The sequence below is a fragment of the Telopea speciosissima genome, chromosome 5 (genome assembly GCF_018873765.1).
Source record: "Telopea speciosissima isolate NSW1024214 ecotype Mountain lineage chromosome 5, Tspe_v1, whole genome shotgun sequence".
NCBI lineage: Eukaryota > Viridiplantae > Streptophyta > Magnoliopsida > Proteales > Proteaceae > Telopea > Telopea speciosissima.
The window spans coordinates 50,463,388-50,485,683 of NC_057920.1; the positions used below are offsets into that span (position 1 = coordinate 50,463,388).

The 22,296-nt window shown below is 40.1% G+C and overlaps 1 non-coding gene across 1 annotated transcript; it reads left to right on the forward strand.

Moving 5' to 3' along the window:
• The first annotated feature begins 17,147 nt into the window (after positions 1-17,147).
• LOC122663441 lies at positions 17,148-17,254 on the forward strand. Its single transcript, XR_006333113.1, has one exon. It is a non-coding gene; the product is annotated as a small nucleolar RNA R71 (small nucleolar RNA).
• Positions 17,255-22,296: the final 5,042 nt, after the last annotated feature.

Below are 22,296 nucleotides of genomic sequence, written 5' to 3' on the forward strand. Positions count from 1 at the left end.
AGAAGTTTAATACACTGTTGAAACCGTGGAGAGAAAAAGAAGAGAGAAAAGAGAGAAAGAGAAGGAGAGGAAGAAGAAGAGAGAAGGAAGGGAAGCTATCCCTTGTGCATCAGCTCAATCCAACAGCCACCCTTGCATATTCCAAGTATGAAATCATACCCTAAATATGCTGCTATATTGCTGTTACTGTTCATCCCTCTAGATCTCTGTGTTTCTGGATGAGTCTTGGCCATGGTTTGCCCAAAACACTAAGGGGTTTCCATGTATGCCTTCAGATCTAACATGCAAACATGTTGCATGGAAGATCTGAGCCTTAAGACATGATTTTGCTTGCTGTTACCTACCTGAGACCGAAATCCATACATGTGCCAGACTGCACTGTACTGTTGTACCAAGAACAGGCAATCTGGGCTCAAATTTGTGTGCCCTGGCTACATGCAGCCTAGCCATGTGTTGCAGCAGCCCTAGATTACCCTAACAAAGATGGAACAACCCTTACATGCAGCCAAATCCATGGTCTGCAGCTGTATCCTTGTTGAGTTACTATTCACTAGGCTGTCTGGGCAGCTCCTGGCAGCCAAGAGGTGGGCCCAGGTAAAAATCCCTGAAGACTAGTGCAAACTACACCCCATGGGGTCCATGATGACCTAACATGCATGGGGGACTGATCAAGCCACTGCCCGTGGTGCAAAACCTAGGAATTGGAGCCTGTTCACATTCTAAACAGGCTCTAGGCGATGCACACATCACCCAAAGAATTAAAATGGGTATTTTTGCAGATCTGTTTTGGGGGCTTCCACTATGGTACTGTAAGCAGTGTAAGGAGGTGGTAAATGACCAAAATTCCCCTCCTCACATCTGTTCATATATATTTGTACCTCGGGTATCCAAGTGGGCCCCGTAGGACTTGGAAACCTTGCCTGTGTTGGTCCTGCAGTACTGCTGACTTAGGGACAGTGTTGTAAGACTGTTGTGACCTAAAATCATGTACTACTGTGGTAGATTACCATTCTGCCCCTAGACCATCATATTCTCCGGATGATGCAGCAGGACTTAGACCTAAAGCCCAGTGCAAGGCCCAGAGAATACCAAGTGATGACCGACTATATACTGAGTCAAACCAGTGAGCCTAGATCAACCCTAGGACATCCAAAAATAGTTTGGAATATTAAGTGACATATTTCTGATTTATATTTAGGGTTTGATCCCGCGCTCGAGGTATATTGCCAGATCGCAGCCGGAACTAAAACAATTGCTGATCTCGTAGAACCAAACCCAGGTGAGTGAAATGTTATCGTGTATGTACGTGTAACATTATTATTATTATGCCGGCAATTGATTCTATAATTATAATGTTGTGTTACTTAATCAAATTAAATTTCATAATTACTACACATCGTGTGACTATTGATCAACTCTATTTGAATATATCGTGATGATTGTGAATGATAGACTAGATGCCGTAGCCGATTTGGAAATGAGGCCTGTAGTAGCCCGTAGAATGGGATATGGTTGACACCGCCTAACTCAGACGATGCCATATAGACATGGGGCTAGAGATTCATCACCCATGCTACGCACCTTTGCCAACAGGGGTTAAGGTGTTGGATGACTACGAGGACTACCATAAAACTTTGGGCGAATACGCCGGGAAGCCTCGGCAATATGCTGGGATGCCTCGGGCAAATATGCCGAGAAGCCTCGAACAACATGCTTGGGAAGCACTAATAGGTGAATTATGGCTATAAGCCAAACAAAGTTGATCCTCGAGCTACATTCCGGGAAGCACCGAAAGGGTGAATTATGATATTGAGTCGGTTACCTCACAGGACTAATCACAGAGGGCTAGTTGGGCTAACCAAGGGTATGTACGCTGGAGCTGACTGGTCCTCTCCGACAACTCAATAGGTGTATCACGGGAAGGGGTTTCAAGCCCACACCAGGGATACATGTATTGGGGATTGTAGTAGCACTAACCTACCTTAGTTGTATTGATAGGTGGCTAATAAATAAATAATTGGACTTGCATATCATGTAGGATCACGTGGAATGTGGTTGCATATGCATGCATGATGATATGTTTTACTCACGAGCTCAGTGGGGCTCACACTCTGTTATATATGTTTTTCTATTAGATAATTTTACAGGTGGATGCCATTGTGGCATGGAGGCTCATTTCGAGGAGGAGAGCCCTTGTGGTTATGATGATATTGGTATGGACCCCGACGGAGGTCGTGCCGATGATGCGAGCGTTCTCAGTGGTTATTGATGAAGACCCATGAAGGTTGCTCTTGGTGCTTTTTGTCTTGAGGACTCCTTTTTTATTTTTGTCAAGAGTTTATCCCCATTCCTGTTTCTTGTTTTAGCTTTTTCCTTTCTTTTTGGGGTTGAGTTATCTCACCCTGTACATATTTACTTTTATTTCCGCTTATATATATGTCAGATCTTACTGCTCAGTTTGTGGGTTGTATGGGGGAGATGAACAACTTTACTTATGTATATATATCACAATCATTTCCCGTATTGCTACGCTTTCTCTTTCTTCCTTTATAATTGTAGAATATCTGCAGCACTCTGATTTTACTTGTGGTAACGTTATGGATGTGTGTCTGTGGGTGTATTAACTGCTTCTAGATCCATGGGATTTGGCGGATTGCGGTTATGTAATTCGGGTCCAGGGGGTGGTTTGGGGTGTGACATATGGCTTGTGTGTGGGGGCAAGAGTCCTTGGGGAGACGTGAGTCATCTGTGTCCAGTTGTCATCATTGCCGAGGGTGGTGACAAAATTCAGCGTCTACTGTCGAAATCAGTCAAAATCGACCAAAAAAGTGCTAGAATTGGCAGGCATTGTATGGAATCAGTTGGATTGTTCACAGCTGACTCCGATACCTATCGATCGGAGTCACCAATCCGATTACTGAATTGTAAAACCCTATTTACCTCTCAAAAAAAATTTTGTGAACCTTGTTCATTGTTCTCTATCCATATTTAGGAAACGAGGACTTATGAATGAATGGAGTTTAAATAACATTTTCTCAGTAGTCAATTGGATGATGAAGTTAATAATGAGGAATGAACTGATTCTTAGCAAGGAATGAGAGTTTACAGTTGAAAGGAAGAGAAGAGGAGTTGGAAGAAAGGCACAATTGTGTATGTTGAGTAAAGCTCAACATACATATTTGTTTCATTATAATTAACTTCTATGAATTACATTAACCTCCCTAGGGAGGTAAACAGATATAAAACAAGAAAGAAAATAATACAACTAAGTCATGTCTTATAACAAGACAATGATAGAACTATCCCTTGTAACAAAACACTCTAATAAAAGGAGAAAAATACAACACTAGCACTTATAATAAGAACAAAGACTAATGTACCCATAACACATAAACTCTAACACTCCCCCTAAAGCTGGAGAATAAATGTCATACATTATCAGCTTGCATAGAAGAGTATTGAACTGATGTGGAATGAGACCCTTGGTGAAAATGTCTGCCAGTTGATCAGCGGTTGCCACAAATGGAGTACAAATGCAACCAGAATCCAGCTTCTCTTTGATGAAGTGCCTATCAACTTCAAAGTGTTTTGTTCCATCATGTTGCACGGGGTTATGAGCAATACTTATAGCAGCGTTGTTATCACAATAGAGTCTCATAGGTGCCTCAGCATTAAATCCCAACTCTTGGACCAGCCGTCTCAATCATAGGAGTTCACATACTCCATGAGTCATAGCTCTAAATTTTGCCTCTGCACTTGACCGAGCCATAATGGGTTGTTTTTTACTCCTCCAAGTGACCATATTACCACCCATAAAAGTACAATAGCCAAATGTAGGTCGCCGGTTAGAAACTGAACCAGCCCAATCAGCATCAGTGTAGCCTTCAATTTTCAAATGGTTGTACTTGGGATATAGGAGACCTTTTCCTGGAGAGGACTTCAACTATCGAAGGATCCGGTATACAGCATCCAAGTGCTCACTCTTGGGGGCATGCATAAACTGACTCATCACCCCAAGAACATAGGTGATATCTAGGCGAGTTAAAGAGAGATAAATTAACTTCCATTTGCATCAACAAGGGGAGGTCCACAGTCTTCTCCTAGCTTATGATTCTGATCAATAGGAGAGTTTTCAGGTCTACAACCCAACATCCCTATCTCTTTCAACAAGTCTAGGACAAACTTCCTTTGACATATCTGTATTCCTTTCTTAGACCTTGACACTTCAATCCCCAAGAAGTACTTTAAGGGACCCAAATCTTTAATCTTAAACTATTGAGCCAAGTAGGTCTTTAGCCTAGCTATCTCAGCCCTATCATCTCTAGTCACTACAATATCATCAACGTAGACAATAAGGGTCGTGGTGGTACCATTACCTCGTCGGGTAAATAAAGTGCGGTCAGCTTGGCTTTGGGAATACCCATTATTCAAAATGGCCAGCCTAAACCTCTCAAACCAAGCCTTTGAGGACTACTTGAGACCATATAGTACCTCCTTGAGCAGACACACTTTCCCTTCAGTTGAGGGACACTTGAAGCCAGGTGGAGTCTGCATGTACACTTCCTCTTCTAGATCACCATAGAGGAAAGCGTTCTTCACATCCAATTGATACAATGGCCAATTCTTATTAGCCGACAATGATAAAAGAACTTTTATTGAGTTGTCCTTCGCCATAAGAGCAAATGTCTCCTGATAATCAATTCCATACACCTGACTGTAGCCTTTAGCCACCAATCGAGCCTTGTATCTCTCAACTATACCATCAGATCGGTACTTGACTGTGTAGACCCATCTGCATCCAATTGAAACTCTCCCCCTGAGGAGATCGACCAGTTTCCAAGTACAGTTCTTCTCAAGGGCCACCATTTCCTCAGACATGGCTTGCTTACACTTTGGGTCAGACATGGCCTCGGTGATATTTTTGGGAATGAAAATAGAAGAGAGGGCTATAGTGAAGGCAGCACCTGTAGGAGAGAGAACATCATAGGAAACAAACTTGGCTACAAGATTAGTGCAAGCTCTCTTTCCTTTTCTAGTAGTAACAAGAAGGTCTACATCAGAAGGAAGAGAAGGAATGTTACCTAACTGAGGAGGATGTATCTTAGGATGTGGATCCAAAGAAGGCTCTTGACAGGTCTCCTTTCCTTTACTCTTCAAGCATTCACCTTTTTTGTACTTAATGTGGTAATCCTTCTCATTACCAGAACCACTTTCAACAACAGCCCCTTCTTTAAGTTTTCCAATATCAAACAGAAATGGAGAAGTAGGCACAAGTGAGAGGATAGGGATAGAAGCAGCGTCTTCATTTCTACTATTCTCCCCTGAAGAGGATGTTGAGAGGAAGTGAAGAAAGATATAGATTCAAATAAGGTAACATCTTTGGAGAGAAGTTGCCTTCGGGAAGGGGGATGATAACACTTATACCCCTTGGTAGAGGAGGAATATCTAGGGAAAATACATTTGAGTGCCTTGGGGTCAAGCTTAGTCCGAGCACATTTATTGACATGGACATAGCAGACACATCCAAACACCTTGGGAGGAAGAGAGAAAGCAAAAGTCTAAGGAGACAGCAAGCCTAAAGGAGAGTTGGAGCCAAGAAGTGTAGAGGGCATGCAATTGATTAAAAAGGCAGCGGTAAGAAGGGCTTCAGACAAAAAAGTCTTGGGAACATGCATGCCAAATAAGAGACTTCTAGTGACTTCCAACAAATGGCGATTTTTTCGCTCAACCACCCCATTCTGTTGAGGGGTCTCAACACAAGCAACTTAATGGATAATGCCATGATCAATAAAAAACTGTTGGAGCCCCCCCATACATAGATTCCCCCCTTTATCAGAACGAATAATTTGAATATGAGTATGAAACTGGATATGAATGAGTTGATAAAACTCTTTAAAGGTAGCACAAACATCACTTTTTTGTTTCATCAAAAAGGTCCAAGTTGACTGGGAATAATCATCGACAAAGGAAACAAAATAACGATAGCCAAACAAAGAAGTAGTAGGGAAAGGCCCCCAAACATCACAATGCACAATATGGGAAGGAACATTGGATCTGTTACCATGATAAGGATAAGAAGAATGATAGTGTTTGGCAAACAAACATGATTCACACTGAAACAAATGGGAATAAGGAATGGAAGAAAACAAGTGGGGCAATTTTGTCCTCATAACACCGAAAGAAGGGTGGCCCAAACGTTGATGCCACAACATCACAGAGTCAATAGTACTATTGTCATCATGCCCACATGTGTAGGACTGAGCAATAGGTAGAGGGGATGTTCCTTGATCAAGAAGGTAGAGTCCCTATTCCTCACGTCCTTTGCCAATTCTCTTCTTTGTTACCAAATCCTGAAAAACACAATGAGATGGAAAAAAAAAGTAATAGAACAATTTAAGGATTTGGTTAGGTGGCTCATAGATAAGAGGTTAGTGTGCAACTGAGGAACATGAAGAACAGAGTCAAGGGAGATAGAAGAAGTGACATGAACACTACCCTCACCAGAAATAGAGGAAAGGGAAACATCAACAACCCTAACCTTTTCCTTACCACAACAGATGGAGTAGGAGTCATAACACTGAGATATGCCGGTCATATGGTCAGTGGCTCCAGAGTAAATGACCCACATAGAGGTAGTGGAAGGGCCACATGTGGAGGCCTGTAAAGTGAAAGCAGAAGAATCTGACACTGTAGGTGTAGAAGTAGGACTACCCAGATATGACAAAACCCTACAAAATGTTGCAATATCAGCCTGAGTGAGGGATGTGGTGTCTATCTGTAGTCCATATGGAGATCCCATAAGTGCAATCTCAGTCATCACAGAGCATATTTTGGGTCCCCCTCTCTTGTTGCCCTGCATACCAGGGGGCCAACCATAAAGTATCCAACATTTCTATCTCGTGTGTCCAAACTTCCCACAATGATCATAGTGGAACCTATCTCTGTCATTTGCTTGGGGTGGACCCTGGCCTCTTCCTCTAAGAGCTGATATAATGTAGGAATACACAAGAAATGATACTCAAATCCAATGGGGAGTACACACTCTACCCAAATAGAGACAGTTCTTATCAAGGAAGACTTCTCCAAATAACACACTTACAAGATAGGAGTAACACCCAGAGTTAATTGGGGAGTATATTCTCAACCCAAAAAAGGAGTTTCAAACACTGGTGAACATAGTCTAGCAACCAAGCAAGGTAAACATCTTAAAGAAATTCAACACCACCAGATTTTTTAAAGTATAGCTCCATCTTACAACCACTAGGGAAGCTCAAGCAACATCCTTACCAACACCAAGCAACCAAATCAACTAGCCAGTAGCAAAGCCTAAAAAATAGCAAGCATATAGAGAGCAAAAAAACTTACACAATGCAAACCAAATCATTCTAACACCCAAGGAAATTTAGTTCACAGCTCCCAACAAGAGTAACAAGAAGCAGGCCTTCCAGTCTCACTAACTAACAACCATACAATGCAGCAATCTTCAAAAAAGGTCAAACCAGAAGTAGAAACAAAGCTACAGAGACAGAAATAGAGCTGCCAATACCTATACATCAGTAAAAAAGGGAATTGCTCTCCAATCTCCCCCTTCAAGAACTAGACTCTTAGGGCTTCAAACAAGCACCCCTAGGCGACTCAAACAAGCCTAGTTCCAAGGCAAACCAATCTGCCAAAGGCAGAATCAAAGCTCACATAACCCATGGCTGGCGAAAAAACTGGGTTATCTTCAAGATCTTTATAGGAGCTTGCAGCCAAGCAACACTGCTCTCAACAACCAAGAGGTTAAGGATTAGATAGTATACCTCTAGGCGATTCAGTAGCATTAGGTCTCATTCAAAGAGATGGAGAGATGAAGAAGAATCAAACACATCACTCCAAAGGTTGGCGGTAGCTGGAAATGCATCTTCTACTGCTTCGATCTACTTCAACAGCTCCTAACATTACTCCATAATGCTTTGGTTTGACAAATATAAATCTACAGAGTGTAAAAAGTGTAGTATCTTCACATGTACAACCTCTAATGGAACCCTTCACCTTTCTAGGGTTCCAAAGAGAGGTGAAGAAAGCAACCAAGATCAATAGACTCTCAAACCAGAAATGTTTGCTCTGATACCAAGTTAATAAGGAGGAATGAATTAATTCTTAGCAAGGAATGAGAGCTTACAGCTGAAAGGAAGAGAAGAGGAGAAGAGAAGAAGAGAAGAGGAGTTGGAAGAAAAGCACAATCGTGTATGTTGAGTAAAGCTCAACATACATATTTGTTTCATTAGAAGTTATTAACCTCCCTAGGGAGGTAAACAGAAATAAAACAAGAAAGAAAAAAATACAACTAAGTCATGTCTTATAACAAGACAATGATAGAGCTACCCCTTATAACAAAACACTCTAATAAAAGGAGAAAAATACAACTCTACCACTTATAATAAAAACAAAGACTAATGTACCCATAACACATAAACTCTAACAAATGAGACACTTCCCTAAAAAATACTGAGTAATTACATCTAAGGGTGCCAAATGGTATGGTTGGTTCGGTCTAGTTTTGGTTGGGTTGAATCGTTTCGGTCTAGGAATAAATTAGACCAAAACCAAATCCATTAAGGAACTTGGTTTTTGGTCGGTTTCGGTTTCGGTCTGGTACAATTTTGGTTTTTTAATATCGGGTTAGTATTGATTTGATCGTTTGTTTTCGGACTCAAACCACAATGAAATCCTACATCCATACCCTGTAGTGAGGAAAGATTCAATAAAAATACATTAAATCATCTTCCCCATGTCAAACAGGTAATCGGAAGAAAGGGGAATACATTGTAAAGGGAAGATAACTAATATTGAAACCAATGGATAAATAGAGTTTGTCCCAAATTCATTGTCACAAATCAAATAATTGTTTATAATTGTAAGGGGGAAGATAACTAATTTTAAATTCAATGGATAACTAATCGGTGAGAAGATAACTAATATTGCAATCATACAATGAATCATCCTATCAAATCATGTTATCAAATCATTTTAGTTGTTACAAGTTGTCTTTTTTTCAGGAATATGGCACCGGATCCCATTTGTCCTATCTGTGGGAAGGATGAGGAAACTACGGTTCATACTCTTTGTACCTGTGATTTTGCTCATAACTATTGGCTTGCATCTCTTTTTAGGTTAAACTCTAGGACTATTCCAGGTAATTCAATTAAGGACTTTGTTAGTCACTTCTTGAAGTCTGTTTCCTCTTTACCAGACCCGAAAGATGCAATTGTTCAATAGGTATCTCTTATATGGAAGATTTGGAAATATCTTTGTATTGTAGCAGAAAACTGACTTTCCGCATATATGAGTTGTACTGTGTGTGGTACCTGTGAACACAAAGAAGGAGATACCGTGAGAGGGCCGGAGCTGTGTCCGGTAATGACTCTCCGATGCTTAAATCAGCTTTCGCACAATTGAAGGGAATAGCATAGCAATATCACAAGAGTATAGAGTAGTAGTATTTGCATCATATCTTGCCCTATGAGGGAGGTTCTATTTATATTGAATGCCTGGTACCCAGAGTCGGGTAAGAGAGCCCTTCTCTGATATGCCTTCTTTTCAAATTAGTAGTTAGGGATCATTCCTGGAGAGTCTATTTGAGGAAAGCTTCTATATCCTGTAGATCCACTAGGAATCCTTCCCTTAGTTGGGAGCTGGAAGCGTGGGACTCCATGATTTTCTATTTGGAGTATGCTTCCCTATCTTGGTATTTAGTTCTCGAAAGGTTTCCATATTGGGAAAGTCAGGCTAGAGATTTATTGGATCATGTTTCCTATTCTACATATCCACGTGTCTCGTTATGAGTAGTGGAGATATTTTACCCGTAACACTTTGTATTTCAGCATACTAATCTTTCTCTATTAGGCAATATCAAGTCTTTTAATAATTTGATAGTGGAGGGACACTTGAGTCTTCAAAGATCTATGAGGAAGCCTTTGTTCTGTTCCCCTCCTAAGATATCTTCTTTTGATCCTAATCTTCATTCTAATTCTTCTATTATACACACATATGGGTCTTGGATTTCTAATAATAATTGTGGTGGTAGGGGTGTGGTAATCAAAGGCTGGAGAGGTAAATTGTGGCTACTAAATGCAAGTACTATTTAGGGAGCTCACTACAGGTTATGGAAGCCAAAGCTATATGCTTTGCTATTGAGGCGCAGTTTGAAACTTAGTTGTTTGGTTGTTTTTTCGGATTCTATTTCCCTTATATCTTTCCTTAATTCTGCTTCTAGTGGTTTGGACTGGACTTCTTGTATTGTTGCAGAGGATATTTTAGAGCTTTGTAGAAATATTACACAGGTTAGGTTCTTGTTTGAAACTCATTCCCTTAACAATTAGGCTCATCAAATGGCGAGGGGGCGTCTAGATTGTATATCTCTAAAGTCTAGTGGCATACTCCACCTCATTACCTTATATCTCCTTCCTTTTCTCATAGGACTTTTGATTTCTCTTAATGAATTTGTTGGGTAGCTTTTGCTGTCCTTCCTTGATAAAAAAAGGGGGGAAATTTCTTAGATCCACAAGATTAAAAAAAGAATTACAAGATAAGTATATTTTAAATTTGTTTTACATCCACAGATTTAGATTTTGAAAAGATTTACTTAATACCCAAATTAGTTAGTGTTCATCTTGCCCAACAAGAAAATATAATTGAACTTCCTATCGTACCCTTTGACATCACTTTTTTTCTTAAAAAAGGCTAATGATATTGTTTAATAGCTTAACCGTTTGCACAACTCATTGAGTTCCCTTTTCTTTCTATTTGGTGATAAACTTGTAAGACTAGAAGAAGTCCTGCAGGCCAGGTGCTTCTCTCTATCTCGTTATCCTTCTTTCACTCATTAATCACCTTAATTGAGTCTCTGACTCCCTGTTTTAATCCTCTAGTGGTTACCATATAGGCAGACCCAGTGAGTATTGGCTCTCTCTCTTTCTCCGTTCTTGTTGTAGCTTCTTCTTTTTTTCTTTGCAGAGGTTTCTCTTTTGTATAGTGACTTCTAGAGCTCGACTAATGGTTCTTGCAGGCATGGCTCTCGGTCCAAAAACAAGGAAACAATTTCAAACTGTTAACTGAACTCGGACAGACCCAGTTTCGGGTTTGGCGCCCACCCATGGGGCAGCCGATTGGACCAAGGCGGGTTGGCCACTTAAGGAGGTGGCCTTCCACCGTTGGGTCTCTTCCCTCTCTGTGTTTCCTATTTAGAGTGGCATACTATGAGGAGGTGGGACTGATTATATATAGACATAATCAAGTCACCCCTAACCCTAATTTGCATTCTTGCAACATTGATTTCTCTCTCATTCTCAATCTTGGTCACCAAGTTACTAGTGTATTCTCTGTGGGATTCCATCTATTCCCAAGGATTTGTGGTATGGAGTTCTTCATAGAGAAGCCTTTCAAGATATCTAGAGATTGAAGAAGATAGTTCGAGTTCGTAAAGCTTGTAACCAAATCCGTTCGAGATCCTTCCGCTACATTTCCATCTCCTTTTAGGTAACACCCTAACGGGACCCTAACAGGTGGTGATTTATTTACCCAAACAAATAGTCCAATGCAGTAACAACGTGGGGTTGGAGCATCTGGTACGTAGAGGACACTTGCAATTGTTTTGATCACTATTGACTAAGGAAACTCAAAGGTTTCACAGTAATTCCCTTTGATTGGTGTTAGGCTAGAACCAATCATTAATAAATCAAAGTAGAACTGCTACTCTTTGTCCAGTGTTGCTTTCAGCTAGTGTGGAGCCAGAATTGGGGGCAACACCAGGAACTAGACAGTGGTTATGGCAAGGTGTTTGTTGCTCTTAGTGGTTTCATTGTGAAGCATGGGGAAATAGAATTGGAAGCAGCAATTAGGGGGAATGCTAAGATCAACGATGCGGAGGGCAGCGATGCAGAAGGTCAAGTTCAATGACTGGTCACCAAAAGAAGATATAGAAAGAGAAATTTGGAATAGTTTAGTACTGGCATGTACATACAAAACCCTACATTAATCTAGCAAGTAGCAAGTATGGGGTCGATCTACAGGATCTGGAAGGCTAAATTACTAAAATGATAAGATGAAAGTGATGAAAATTAAAGTGTAATAAATTCGACTTTTAAACTAAGAACAAAAGAAACAAATCTAAACTAACAATGATGTGAAGTTATGAGATGGAGACTATCTTCAGGGTTCGAATCCCCAATGGAATTGTTATTCAATTCGGTTGCATACTTCGATTTATTATAACCACAGGCCTAATAATATCACAGAATGTAGGGTTCCTCCTAAGTATGGACTATCTTGACGAGTATTATCGTCCTTCACTTGTAGGGCTTGGCACGCTTAGTTCGTTCAGCTATAATCCATCATCGGTACAACCACATAAGAACAAAATACTATTGCTTGAATGAAAAATAATGAATCATAGAAACAAAATTCCTCAACTAAATATATCAGTTAAAATCATCCAAATAAGGATGGAGTCTCAACATCAAGCAATTAAGAATGCAAACCAGAATTTTAAATACAAACATCATTAGTTCATCTACACCTAAAGATAGAAAGAACTTAGCTGATCATGGTGCTAAGAGACAGGGGAAAGCAATGGTGATCTTCCATGGAGATGAAATTGTTGGTTCGTGACGGGGCTGCAATGCGTTGAAGACAAAGCTACTAAAACGGTGATGGCAAGGCTGCTCTCCACTTGGGCTCCCAAGATAAAACGTGAAGAAGAAGAAAGGGATTGAGAAGAGAAGAAGTATGGTGGAAGATGGAAGGGGCTGCTATATAAATCGTGGATGGAAGGGAGAGATTGTGTGAGATTTGAAAGTTGGAGAGATATTAGAGAGAAGAGAGAGAAAAGTGGAATGGAATTAGGAAAGATGGGGGAGCCGTGGGTGGTATATGGAGGAAATTAGAGGAAAGTGGGGAGAGAGTTTAGAAAAGAGAGAGTTTTAGAGAGATTATGTTTCCCTATTTTTTATTTATCATTAAGAGAGGGATTTTTTTAAAAGAGATGGGATTTAGGAAGGATGGGAAACCGTAGTGGGATGAGAGAGGAAAGAAAGATTTTAGGAATAAGAGAAGAAATAGGAGAGAGAAAAGAGAATTGAGAGAAGTAGGAGAGATGAGAACCGTAGAAGGGATGAGAGAGAGAGAGAGAGAGAGAGAGAGAGAGAGAGAGAGAGAGAATTTAATCTAAATTATAAATTTGATCAAAATTCTCTTTTTAAAAATATCTCTCCATCCTAGCCCCGGATGGACCCAATCCGAGAATTAAAGTTGCTCACATTGATATTTTGGAAAATATGAGCCCAATATCGGATATCTTCTGAAAATTTCCTAATTTTCTAAAATTACAATTATGCCCTTGGGTCTTCAGTGAAATTTCTTCCCATCTTGCCCTTAATCACATATGAGTCGATCCATGGATAGACTGGTGCCTGGATTGCATCAAATCCTTCCATTCAGCATCTTCTATGCGCATGACCCTGTAACACCTTTTTTACATTTTTACCCCTGAGACCAAATTCGGTGGAACTAGGTGGGGACCACCCCTTGAACTCGAAACTACAAGAGGTCTTCATTGGGCCGGGCTTGTGTAGCATTGAACTCATCCAACTTGGTTTTCTCAACTTAGGCTCTGAAAGTGCACTTGTCGTCCAATATTTCTAATATGCTAAAAATACCTCTGTACCCTAAAAATACAGAAAAGTACCCGAATAGCTCCATTCCAAGTAGATAAAAATGCAGAATTAGATGGGATAATTTCACACATAAATGCTCATCAAATACCCCCACACTTAGATTTTTTTAGTCCTTGAGCAAAAAGAAAATAAAGAAAACAAAGTAAACCTAACTCACTTTCGTAGGAATCATGGTTGCACTTAACATGTGCAACAAGCCTTTAAACCCCTAGGTTACCCCTAGTGGACGAGTCTTGTCTCGTGAGTGTTTGCAGGGAATATACACACAAAATTCATGATTGCAAGTCTAAATTTTGACAATGGGTAAGAAGCACACACCAAACCCGAAACTAAGTTGTTCTACTTAAGATCAAGAAGACAGAGGTACCCCCACACTTGAGCTCTTATTACCCAATATTGATTCTAGCAACAGGTACACATTCTAATTAGGGAATCTCCCCATATCTTCCAAACACCACCTTACTTGAGGTAAGACCACTCATGACGTCAAGGACACCAAGAACTTTAGGCTTCGGAGCATTTTTTACCATACAATTATACCAAGGCAATGAAATTTCTTCCTTCTCTTCTTTTTTTTTTTTTTTAAGAACAATGAACTCCATTTGTTACTCCACTACTATTCCTCAAATGCCATGCAGGGTCACTACACAAGACACCCGAGCTACTTGGTAGCTTTGCTTCTTACATATATCCACAAGGATAGTGATGCTAGAGTTCTTTTTTAGAGGTTTCACCCCAAGGAATGTCGATCAAGTTACCTTGCTTCTTGAGGCGGAGTGCCCTATCTAGCTCCAAGGAATTCAACTCTTACTTTTATTTATTCCTTTTTCTTTTTCTTTCTCTTTTTTTTTCATGTCAAGCCAAAGCTAAACTTGGTCTCAGCTCCTAACCAAAAGCTCAAAGAAACACAAGACAGCCAGATGGTCTGTCCTTTCAAACAAGATGGAGCTTTTATTGTCTGAGTCAAAACCCACCTTAGGACACATACTAGCTACTATCCTCTCAACAAAGTTTTCATTACTTCAGATTAGGGTTCCTGAGTCTCTCTCTCCTGTGTTTCGCATCAAAGTAACAGAGAGACATGTAAAACTTACCAAAAGCCAAAAAAATAAAAATCTATCAATCGGTCTCACACCCCCCTCCCACACTTAAAGTATGCAGTATCCTCAATGCATGCAGAAGAATAAAAATAGGGATTAGGGAAGGAGAGTACCAGAAGTCAGCAATATACGGCAACAGTGCATCCAACAATCAGTAACAACTACCTAAAAAAAACAAAAACAAACAAACACAAAAAAAATAAAAGTACTAAAGAAAAAATAGTGGGTTGCCTCCCACAGAGCGCTAAGTTTAGAGTCTTCAGCCAAACTCAAAATGACTCAAGAAGGGTCAAGGATCAAATCATACCAAGGAGCCAGTTTAGAAGAAGGTTAGGGAGATGTAACCAAAGGGGGGAGCAGCTCATATCTAACTGTCCAAAGTGGTCGGTCTAAAGAGGGTGAGGAATCTAGCAAAGTATGCACCTCTTCAGTGTATGCCTCAGACTCATTTTCAAGCATCACATAGTGCTGCAAAGGGTCATCAATAAGCATGTAAGAAGTGTGATCAGTCACAACTTCGTCTAATAAATCCAATGCAAAGCACTCTTCTTCTCTAAAGGAACCTAAGGATGCATTGAAGATGTTGAGCCTAAGCTTCTTATTCCCAAAAGAGATGTCCATGGCACCCGATCTACAATTTATGCAAGCATTAGCAGTAGCTAAGAAAGGGCGCCCTAAGATGATAAGGGGAAGCTTGGCTATGGTGGCTGTATCCATATCAAGGACAAGGAAGTCCACAGGAAAGTACAACTCTTTCACATTTACTAAAACATCTTCTAACAACCCATGAGGTATTTTGATTGAACAATCAGCCAACTAAAGGATAACCTCAGTGGGTTTTAAATCTCCTAAACCAAATCTATCATAGACTAAACTAGGCAAAATATTCACACTAGCCGCTAAATGAAGTAGTGCCCTACTTATGGAGAGATCTCTAATGATGCAAGAAATAAGAGGCGCACCTGGGTCCTTAAGCTTAGGGGGTAGGAGGCTGAAAATTACCGAACTAACCTGCTCAGTCAAATGGACGGTCTTAGGGATTTGAGTTCTCAACTTACGTTTTTGGGTGCAGAGGTCTTTCAAAAACTTAGTGTAAGCAGGAACTTGCTTGATAGCATCCAAGAGGGGGAGATTGATGCGAGCTTGTTGGAACAAGTCGATCATCTCTTGCATCTTTTCACCTTGTTTACCCTGAAGGGGGTAAGATGGTGTCTGAAGGGCTTAGGGAAAAGGGACCTTTGGAATGTAAGAATCAGGTGATGGTCTCTCCACAATAGGAATGTGCAACCCCTTCCTTGGGAACTGATGAGTGGGTTTCATAGGTGGTGTTTCAGTAATGAAATCATGTGTGTCTACATCACCACCGAATTTCTCTCGGGTTGACTCAACCTCTCCCTAACCTTGAGAACTAGTGGGCAGCATCCCATTTGTGGCTAAGGATGCATCAAGTTTTTTCACCCTTTTGCCACTCCTCAGGACTGTGATCGACTGGACTTGCTCTTTCCCTGGACCCGTTTGACTATTTGGGTTACCTATTGGCTGACTTGGCAATTGGCCAGCCTCCCTCCTACTTATAGCATCAGCTAGTTGACCCAATTGGTTCTCTAGCTTATTAATGGACTGAATATGTGAGTGTAGCAGCTGTGTGTTCTGCTCGAGCCCACTTAATGCTTTTAGCACCTTCTCCTCAAAGGATTGATTCTGTTGGGGTTGAGGATATGGTGGTTGTCCACCCCTATAGGCATTAGATTGAACATTAAATGGTGGCCTATATGGTGGGTTTGGAGGATTATTAGGTACTGAGTTTCTCCATGAAAAGTTCGGGTGGTTTTGCCATCCCGGGTTATAGGTATTGAAAAAGGGATCATTACTCGGTGTAGGGAAACTTTGAGCCATTTGCACCTGTTCCTGAACAAACTTAGGGTATTGTGCAGCCGAAGGGCAGTTTGTCACATAGTGACTAGGGCTAGCACATAGGGCAGATGCTTTAGTCTGATTGGGTGGAGGGAAACTCATTGGGAAAGGGGACATAGGATTCTGCTCTATAGACATCAAATAGTCCAATTTCTTGGACAGCATATCAACCTTAGCAGTCATCTAAACAGTTGGATTGATCTCACTGAGACCACCCTTCTTTGGTTGCCCTATGTGTGGAATCTCAGTTCGAGAGGCTGAAGCATGATGTTGGGAATTCTCACTAAGGGTTTCACAAAGATCCCATGCTTCAGTCTCATTCTTGTGCATAAATGTTCCTCCACAAGAGGAGTCCACCATCTACCTATATCGATCACAGAGACCATCATAAAAACACTGGGCTAACTGCCATTTTGGGACAGCGTGGTGTGGGCACTTACAAAGTAATTCCTTAAGTCTTTCCCACGCTTCATGAAATTGTTCGCCTTCTAATTGGGAGAAACTAGTAATGGCTTTCCTAAGGCTATTAGTCCGTCTATTGGGGAAGAATTTTTTTAGAAATTCCTGCTGCATTCTCGCCCATGTAAAAATCCAAACCGAATCTAGGGAATGAAGCCAGTGTTAGGTTTTGTCCTTTAAGGAAAATAGGAATAGAAGCAACTTTAAGGCATTTGGCGAGAGGTTTTGGATTTTTAGTGTAGAGCATACCTCTAAGAACTCATCAAGATGCTTATAAGGCTCCTCATTAGCAAGTCCATAATAGGATGGTAACATCTGTATGATGCTGGACTTGATCTCATATTGAGCAGCCTGAATGGTAGGCAACTAAATACAAGACACAGGGATTTAGGCAGTTGGAGTAAAGTGCTCACTCAGCGGCCTTCTTGGCTGGTTTTCGTCACCCATTTTATTACTATCCTTAAGTCTAGCCAAAGATTGCTCTATTTCCAGGTCAAGGGTAGTCAAGTTGGGGTGCAAAGAACACCGACCATGCATAAAACACAACACAAGTTGAACGTGCTAATTAAACAAAAATTAAAACTAGTAAATTAAAACTTGATAACTAATAAAAAACACTTAATAAAAATAAAAATCAGAATTAAAAAAGTAAAAAAAAAAATAACTAATTTAAAACTAACGAAATTACTTACATGGTGTTGGCGATTGCTTAATTCCTCGTGTTGCCCCCCGATGAATGGTTACACATATGATCTTAAGGGGCTGGGGAAATTAAAATTAAACCTAAACAACCAATCTAATGCTGGAATTAAAAAAAATTACATAAAATAACCCTAATTACTTAAAGTTTAGGAATTAAAAGTAAAACAAACGGACAGCTTGTCCTTACTAGATCTACTCGGCTTCCTGCACAAACAAAGAGAACGTTAGGTATACTAAAATTAACCTAATAAAGAAACTAAAAAAAAATAAAAATTCTGGAATTATAAAATTAAAACTAAAACAAAGTAACACAAAACAACTCAATCAATATGAGCAGCCGTGCTTCGATTCCCTGGCAACGGCGCCAAAATTTGATCGTGTCGTTAGCCGGTCAAAAATAAAACCCTAAATTAATCTAGCAAGTAGCAAATAAGGGGTCGATCTATAGGGAATTGGAAGGCTAAATTACTAAAATGATAAGATGAAAGTGATGAAAATTAAAGTGCAATAAATTCGATTTTTAAACTAAGAACAAAAGAAACAAATCTAAACTAACAACAATGTGAAGTTATGAGATGGAGGCTATCTTTAGGGTTCGAATCCCCAATGGAATTGTTATTCAATTCGGTTACATGCTTCGATTTATTATAACCACAGGCCTAATAATACCACAAAATGTAGGGTTCCTCCTAGGTATGGACTATCTTGATGAGTACTATCGTCCTTCACTTGTAGGGCTTGACACACTTAGTTCGTTCAGCTATAATCCATCATCGGTACAACCACATAAGAACAAAATACTATTGCTTGAATGAAAAATAATGAATCACTGAAACAAAATTCCTCAACTAAATATATCAATTAAAATCATCCAAAAAAGGATGGGGTCTCAACATCAAGCAATTAAGAATGCAAACCAGAATTTTAAATAACAAACACCATTAGTTCATCTACACCTAAAGATAGAAAGAACTTAGCCGATCATGGTGCTAAGAGACAGGGGACAATAATGGTGATCTTCCATGGAAATGAAATTACTGGTTCATGATGGGGCTGTTATGTGTTGAAGAAAAAGCTGCTGAAACGGTGATGGCAAGGCTGCTCTCCACTTGGGCTCCCAAGATAAAACGTGAAGAAGAAGAAAGGGATTGAGAAGACAAGAAGTATGGTGGAAGATGGAAGGGGCTGCTATATAAATCGTGGATGGAAGGGAGAGATTGTGTGAGATTTGAAAGTTGGAGAGATATTAGAGAGAAGAGAGAGAAGAGAGAGAAAAGTGGAATGGAATTAGGAAAGATGGGGGAGCCGTGGGTGGTATATGGAGGGAATTAGAGGAAAGAGGGGAGAGAGTTTAGAAAAGAGAGAGTTTAGGAGAGATTATGTTTCCCTTTTTTATTTATCTTTAAGAGAGAGGGATTTTTTTAAAAGAGATGGTATTTAGGAAGGATGGGAAACCATAGTGGGATGAGAGAGGAAAGAGAGATTTTAGGAATAAGAGAAGAAATAGGAGAGAGAAAAGATAATTGAGAGAAGTAGGAGAGATGAGAACTGTAGAAGGGATGAGAGAGAGAGAGAGAGAGAGAGAGAGAGAGAGAGAGAGAGAATTTAATCTAAATTATAAATTTGATCAAAATTCTCTTTTTAAAAATATCTCTCCATCCTAGCCCCGGATGAACCCAATCCGAGAATTAAAGTTGCTCCAATTAATATTTTGGACGATATGAGCCCAATATCGGATATCTTCTGAAAATTCTCCAATTTTTTAAAATTATGATTATGCCCTTGGGTCTTCAATGAAACTTCTTTCCATCTCGCCCTTGATCACATGTGAGTCGATCCATGGGTAGACTGGTGCCTAGATTGCATCAAATCCTTTCATTCAACGTCTTCTATACGCATGACCCTGTAACACCCTTTTTACATTTTTACCCTTGAGACCAAATTCAGTGGGACCACCCCTTGAACTCAAAAATACAAGAGGTCTTTATTGGGCCGGGCATGTGTAGCATTGAACTCCTCCAACTTGGTTTTCTCAATTTAGGCTCTGAAAGTGCACTTGTCGTCCAATATTTCCAATATGCCAAAAATAGCCCTATACCCGACTAGCTCCATTCTAAGCAGATAAAAATACAAAATTACATGGGATAATTTCACACATAAATGTGCTCATCAAAGAATGCAACCAAAGATGAAGAAGTTGAACCAGAGAAAAAGTTCAAGAAGAGTTTTATTGACCCTACAGCAAACAAGGTACATGGGAAGAAATTCTATAGAGGGAAGCCACAAGGAAATTATCAATTTAAGAAGTGTAGTAAGAACCACAAGGGTGATTATCTAGTAGGGACATCCACTTGCTTTAAGTGTAAGGAACCTGGACATCTTGCAAGGAATTGTCCAACTCTAAAGGAGCAGCCAAAGCGAAACCCCTAGGGAGGGCAAGCCAATCAAAATGCCTAGAACAGAAAGGACACTCAAGGAAACCAGAAGCCAAGAGCCTCTAGTAGGGTTTTCGCAATGACTCAGAAGGATGCAGAGGTGTCTCCCTCTGTTGTGGCTGGTACAATTACTTTACCCTGAAATGTTATGAATGAATGTTTTAGGATGATGATGTTGTGTGGTGGTTTTCCTATGCTAATTGATGAATAATTATGTATAATTAGGTTTGCTGAAAATCTCTGGAATATCTGCTTATATCCTATTTGATTCGGGATCCACTCATAGTTGTGTATCGAGTACCTTTGCTATTAGATTGAATGTTGTGCCCAAAGTTTTGAATTACTGGTTGTGTGTCTACACCTTCTAGAGGACTGATAGAGACAGAATTAATTTGTGAATCATGTGATGTACAGATTATGCATAAAAAATTGATTGCAAACTCAATTCTGTAGAAATGAAGGATTTTGATGTTATACTTGGAATGGATTGGCTAGCAACATATCATGGTAGTGTTCTTTGTATTGAAAAGAGAGTGGTCAAAAGACCTGTGACGAACTAGAGTTTAAATTTTCTGGGATGATGATAGGAACTCCACCGTCGGTGATAATTTCGGCGATGTAAGCCTGAAAGTTATTGAGGCGAAGATGCCAAGGATTTTTAGCTTCAATTGTTGACTCTGAAGTGAGGGGATCAATTTTAACTAATGTACCTATTGTGAGGGATTTTCCAGACATGTTTCCGGAGAATTTGGTAGATTGCCATCTGAAAGAGATGTGGAGTTTGCTAGTGAGTTGGTTCCTGCTACGGCGCCAATATCCAAAGCACCGTACCGGATGGATCCAATAGAACTGAAAGAATTGAAGGGTCAATTGGAAGAGTTGTTGGACAAGGGTTTCATATAGCTTAGAGTTTCACCGTGGGGAGCTCCAGTCCTATTTGTCAAGAAGAAAAATGGTACCATGAGAATGTGTATAGATTATAGAGAATTGAACCGGGTAACCATAAAGAACAAGTATCCATTACCCCCGGATTGATGATCTATTTGATCAACTTCAAGGAGTAAAAGTCTTTTCGAAGATTAATTTGCGATTAGGATACCATCAATTAAGAATTAAGAAAAACGATGTCCCAAAGACAACGTTTCGGATGCAATATGGACATTATGAGTTTTTTGTTATGCCATTTGAGTTGATAATGCGCCGGCAGCCTTTATGGATTTAATGAATAGAGTGTTCCATGACGTACTTGATCAGTACGCAATTGTTTTCATTGATGATATTCTAATTTACTCCAAGAGTAAGGAAGAACATAAGGAGCGTTTGAGGGCAGTATTGCAGACACTGCAGAAAGAGAAGCTTTATGCTAAGTACAAGAAGTGCGAGGTTTGGCTCAACAAGGTTATGTTTCTAGGTTACATTATTTCAGCCGATGGCATTATGGTAGACCCCAGTAAAATGCAAGCTTCGATGGATTGGGTTAGATTGACTAGTGTAACTGAGATTAGAAGCTTTCTTGGTTTAGCTGGTTATTACAGAAGGTTTGTAGAGGGGTTTTCCTCCATTATTGTACCATTGACCAGACTTACTAGGAAGGGAGTTCGATTTGTATGGCTTGAGGACTGCGAAAAGAGTTTCCAAGAATTGAAGAAAAGACTGATTTATGCTCCAGTGTTGTCTATTCCACAGGGAACGGGAGGTTTCATTATTTATAGCGATGCTTCAAGAAGCGGGTTAGGGTGTGTACCCATGCAACATGGAAAGGTGATAGCTTATGCTACAAGGCAACTGAAGGTTCATGAATAAAACTACCAGACCCATGATTTGGAATTGGCAGCAGTGATCTTCACACTGAAGATATGGAGATACTACTTATATGGTGAGAGGTGTGAGATCTATATCGACCACAAAAGTTTGAAGTACATCTTCACCCAAAAGGAATTGAATTTGAGACGAAGGAGATGGCTAGAATTA